The sequence below is a fragment of the Cervus canadensis genome, chromosome 5, assembly GCF_019320065.1.
Source record: "Cervus canadensis isolate Bull #8, Minnesota chromosome 5, ASM1932006v1, whole genome shotgun sequence".
NCBI lineage: Eukaryota > Metazoa > Chordata > Mammalia > Artiodactyla > Cervidae > Cervus > Cervus canadensis.
Genome location: NC_057390.1, coordinates 488,275 through 494,274, shown reverse-complemented (window position 1 = coordinate 494,274; position 6,000 = coordinate 488,275).

Genomic DNA, 6,000 nt, shown 5'->3' with positions numbered 1-6,000 from the left:
GCGCCGGGGTGGGGCTTCGGCAGGAGCTCGGCGAGCCCGCGGCTCTAGCGCCTGCGCAGTTGCGGGAAGGATGCGCGGAGCTGAAGTTGCTGGGTACTTGCATCTTCTTTTCCCCAAGGCTCTGTGGGTGAAGAATCCGCCTACAATGCAGGAAACACAGGAGATATGGGTTCGATCCCTAGCTCGGGAAGATCCCCTGGAGAAGGAAATGGCAACCCACTCCAGTATTCTTGCCTGGAAAATTCATGGACAGAGGAGTCTGGCAAGCTACAGGCCATGGGGTCGCAAAGAGTCGGATGCAACTGAACGACTAAGCACAGGCACCTTCTGTAGCGTAGCCGCTGTGACCCAAAGCAAGACTACCTCTGCTAGGGTCTGTACTTGAATAGGACCTTCCTGGGTCCAGATCTCCACTTCGTGTCAATTCCAACCTGACCTGCCTCCTAACTATGAATAAGAAGATTTTCTGGCCAGTTTCCCTCTCCTCTCCTGACCCCCAAATGGGAGGTATGTGCCTCCAGGCTTGAGGAAGGGTGGTGAATCTACTGATTTTTCCCTCTACCAGTGCACTTTAACCCTTCCGACGTCTGGACCCCTTGAAAAGTTGATGAAAAGTATGGTTGTTCAATCCTTCAGTCGTATCCAAATCTTTGCGACCCCACGGACTGCAGCACGCCCTGCTTCCCTATCCTTCATCTCCTGGAGCTTGCTCAAACTCATGTCCATTGAGTCGGTGATGCCATCCAACCATTTCGTCCTCTGTTATCCCCTTCTCCAGAGGTCCTCAATGAAAACATTGCTCCTAATAATTGAGCTCCACAGAATTTCCCCAAGTGATTCGTAGGCCCAAGTTAAAAACCTCTGCTTTACCCCTTCCTCCCTGTCTGTGAAGTCAACTGTAAAATATCAGGCTTGTGAAAACAACAACTTTCTTGAGCTGTGTGGCCTTGCTAGGTTAAAAGGACTAATAGGCCTAAGAAGTAAAGTTCAAATACTTTATGCAGAAATATAAAGTTGCCTGAAACTTCTATGTCTTCCCTAAAATTCTCTACTTACAGTCTCCAGACACACCTTAACCTTGGAGCCTTGGTATATTGGTTCATTCTCATCTCTTTATTTAAAATGTTGACCTTTAGGGTTTGGTTCAAATGCCTTTTTTTCAGAAGGCTTTACTCCAACAGGGAGTCTCTGAGTGCCACCATCTCCTATTGTCCTGCCTCAACCACCACCACGGCCTGATGCTACATGGGCCCTATATTTCCACCAGCCCTGTGGTCCCCACCACCAGTCACAAGGCCTTCTCCCCTGGCTTCCCTGTGTCATCAGGCCAAGGTCACACTCCCTGGGGCACTGGATTCTCCTGCCACTGCCAGACTTGGAGGAGGTGCCTCCTCACTAGGTGTGTGAGTTGCCTTCTGAAGGGGATAAAGGCATAAACCCAGAAGTGTAGAGAGCGAATTTAGTGTGTTACCGTTGGTCACTCAGTCGTGCTCAACTCTTTGCAACCCCATAGGCTGTAGTCCCCCAGACTCCTCTGTCCTTGGGATTTCCCAGGCAAGAATACTGGAGCGGGTAGCCATTCCCTTCTCCAAGGGATCTTCCCCGCCCAGGGATCTGTGCAGGATCGAGTCTCCCGCACTGCAGGCAGATTCTTCACAGTCTGAGCCACCAGAGAGCAAATTTAGATCGAGGCAGATTTTGATCCACAGGAACAAGGCAGGTAGGAACCTAAGAAACGAATCCCCTTGCTTTCCCCTCTGCCAGACTATTCCACAGCGCGGTTTCTCTGCACAGCCTGCCAGGAGCCCTCCTTTGTGGCCGAGCAGGCACGCCTGCCCAGCGGTCAGCTGAGTTTCTGGCAGCAGCCAGTGCGGTGCTTCTTAGCCGTCCCTGCTCCATTTCCCCTTGCCTTTGTCCTCTCTCTTGGGCTGAAGCATCAGCTCTCATCAAATCTGCCTCCAGCCCTAGTTTCTAGGGAACACAGCCCACAGAGGGTGTCCTGTGCTGCTTGTCGTCCGGGCTGTGAATACAGTCACTGAAAGGCTTCACCCGGCTCTCCCCCGAGTGTTCCCTCGTCTGCTCGTAAATTCTCCTCAAGATGCCTCTCCATGGCCTCAGCCTACGATGTTTCTCAGGACTAGAGTTTCCTAAAACACAGGACTTTCCATTTAATTTATTTTTGGATGGGAACGGTGCTTTAAAAAAAAAAAATTTAGTTCTTTCAAGGATTTTTTTTTTTTTTTTTTTTTTTGCTGCACCACATAGCATGCAGGATCTTAGTTCCCTGACTAGGGATGAACCCGTGTCCCCCAACAGTGAAAGTGTGGAGTCCTAACCACTGGACTGCCAGGGAAGTCACTAGAGGGACATCTTTAAACAGCACCATCCCTTTTCTGAGTCTGACAATTTTACTTCCCGTGTGGGTGGTTTATTGCTGTTGTTATTGTTGTTGTTGTTTTGCCTATAGAATGAATTTTCATGCCAAAGAGCTCCCGAAACCACAAGAGGAAATAGTTTTATTCCACTATCATGTTCACAATACTAAATGGTAACTTTTCCTTATACCGTTTTGCAATGACTATGGAAGCCATTGTTCTGGGAGAGCCTGGAATTAACCTGAGCTATTCAGCTAAAGTTTCTTCATGGCCCTGGCTCCTGGTCAGGGCATGAAGCCTACTCATTAGTAATGTTGATTTGTGGGATTGAGGAGGCTGAGAGAGATTTGTACCAGCTTGTCAGTGCTGTTTATTGGAAACAGTGAGATACAAGGACCTACTGTCCAACACAAGGAACTATATCCAATATCTTCTAATGATCTATAATGGAAAAAAATCTGAAAAAGTATATGTGTGTAGTTTGTGTATAACTGAATCACTGTGCAGTACATTTGAAACTAACACAACATTGTATATCAACTATAATTTTTAAAAAAATTTTTCAATAAAGAACAAAACAAAAAACAGTGAGTTACAGGATTTGCACATGGCCTCAGTGAGACCCCAGGGCTTCCCTGGTGGCTCAGATGGTAGACTCTGCCTGCAGTGAGGGAGACCTGGGTTCAATCCCTGGGTTGGAAGATCCCCTGGAGAAGGAAATGGCAACCCACTCCAGTATTCTTGCCTGTAAAATCCCATGGATAGAGGAGCCTGGCAGGCTATAGTTGATGGGGTGGAAGAGTTGGACACGACTGAGTGAACATGTCCATCCACCGGTGTGACCCCTAGAGGGCGCTGCTGTTGAAGCCAGTAATGCCTTGGGAGTATGCCTAGGTGACCCCTGACATATAAAAATCCCCAGCTGAACTTCTCTTTGGGGCTCCCTGGTTCCGAAGAGTTCCCAGTGGTTCCTAATCCAAGAGAGGGAGTGCATCTGGCCACACATCTTCCAGAAAGGGTGGACAAAGGATCCTGTGCCTGGTCTCTCTAGAATCCTTACAGTAAAACAACCATTAACTGTGATGCATATTAACTTACTGCTGTTGTTATATTGTGTCCTGTTTCTGTAGCAAACTGTAGGAGTTGGATCTGGTGAGTCTTTTTAGCAACTGGATTCCTGTCTAACTGTCACTTAGTTATACCAGTACTCTTGCCTGGAAGATCCCATGGATGGAGGAGCCTGGTAGGCTGCAGTCCATGGGGTCGCTAAGAGTCAGACACGACTAAGCAACTTCTTTCACTTTTCACTTTAACTCATTGGAGAAGGAAATGGCAACCGACTCCAGTGTTCTTGCCTGGAGAATCCCAGAGACGGGGGAGCCTGGTGGGCTGATGTCTATGGGGTCGCACAGAGTCGGACACGACTGAAGTGACTTAGCAGCAGCAGCAGTTATACCAGCGCACTTATGTTCAATGCAGTATTCCAAATGGATTGCTTCACCTGACACATGGTCCCCCAAGAGTTTACACCTGTACTCCCAGCATGCTGTTCAGTACACTGAATGGAGGCTCTTCCATGCACCATCTACGTTGCCCAAGAAACTACCTGAGACTGGTGCTTCCCCTAAGGTGTGGGGTGTCCTGAGTGGACTTTCTTACAGGCACCATCTCAGTTCCCCAGCAAACTTCAAGAACTTGGCCCTTAAATGTATTTCCAACATGTTGCTCAGCACACGACATGGGGGAGAAGAAGCCAAGGGGCTTAGCCTCTGTCATGCTGCAAAGTCATTTATGTATTAATAGTACTGAAACCACCAAAAATTATGACAGGGCTGGCATGAAGGGAGCACCAATGATGCAAATACTGAAATCTTCAAGGAACAAGAGGAGAGACCCAGGGGTCTGTAGTGACCTCAGCAGCCAGGTCTGATGATATGAGACTCTGGAAAGAAGGGCAGAGAATGGTCTTCAGGCATCAAGGAGAACACCACCTCTGGGCTCAGGGGTGTGAGTGCAGAAGGCAGGTTCAGCAAAGAAAAGCCAGGGTGCTGTGATGGGAGGACCATGGACTGGCTGCTGGACAAGTGAGAACCGAAGTGGTCCTTGACTGGCATTTGGGTCGATGAGACTGGGGCTTCCTGATGGAGATAGCACGCATTAGCTCAGTGGCACACTCCAGGTGTTGCTGTTATACCTTGAAGTGAGCACATGCGCAGTAGATTTTTGTGAAATCATGAGTGAATGAATGGCTCTCTGGCACTGAAACTAGGTTGAGACTGTTTCTCGGCACATCACCATTCAGAGGATGGTTCCCGCAAGCCAGGTCCCGAGGTATTGGGCGGTCTCCACTGTGTTAACGTGAATGGGAGGAGATGAGCTTGAATCAGGGGTCCACGTGGCAGACTGGAGGCAGGAGTGGAAAGTCAGTCACAGGCCCCAGTTGGGGACAAGGCTGAGGGGGTGAGGGGGCGTCTGTGGAGGTGGGGCGGCCGACAGAGGGAGGGTGTGGCTTTAGATCAGGGCCACTGATCCAGCAAGTCCACTCCTGGGCATAGACCCAGACCAAAGGTAATTCAAAATGAAACATGCACTCCTGTGTTCAGTGAAGCACTGTTTACAACAGCCAAGACACAGGAACAACCTACATTCACTGACAGATGAATGGATAGAGAAGATGCGGTGCGTGTATACAATGGAGCAGCAGTCATTTAAAAGAGTGAAATAATGCCATTTGAGGAACATGGATGGATCTAGAGATTATCACACTAAGTGAAGCACGTTGGAAAAAGACAAATACCATATGACATCACTTAGAGGTAGACTCTAACACACGACACCAACGAACATCACTGTGAAAGAGAAACAGACGCCCAGAACAGACGTATGGCTGCCAAGGAGGGTTAGGGTGGGGAAGGGGAGGACGGGGAGTTTGGGGTTAACAGGTGCAAACTGTTGTATATAGGGGGTATAAACAACAAAGTCCTACTGTATAGCCCACATGGAACTATATTCAATATCCTGTGATAAACTATAATGGGAAAGAATATGAAAGACAATATATATGTGTATAATTGTATAATTGCTGTATAACTTTACAGCAAAAATTAACACAATGTTGCAAATCAACTATATTTTAATAAAACAAAAAAAAATAGATTAGGGTCGTTGATGACTGACTGTTTATATCTTTCATGTGTAGTTTGGCCTGCTCTCCTGAGGACTTCAGTTGTTAGTCTTGTATCTCGTCACTGATATCCTGAACATGCTTGATAACTGGACTGTATTCACAGTGTCACTTGATTTAAGACACAGCCCTTCTACACTTGACTCAGTGGGAGCTGCCTTCCCTGGCCTCTGGATGAACACTGCTATGGGCCATTGACATGCTCTCTTTTTCTTACGTAATAAAAGTAGGGGCTCCTCCTTGTAATGTGCAGAGTCCCATCAGATATAAGAGAGAGTCTGGACACTGGAGTGTGAGTTTCAGGTTGGTGTCGCCTTGCTAAAGTTGCACAAATGTAAAAAAAAAAAAATGTTGCACAAATGTAGCCTTTTGGGCTACATCCTATAAGGATGAAAATAGTTGTATAATATGGGATCTATTTTTTTAAAAACTAACATTTCC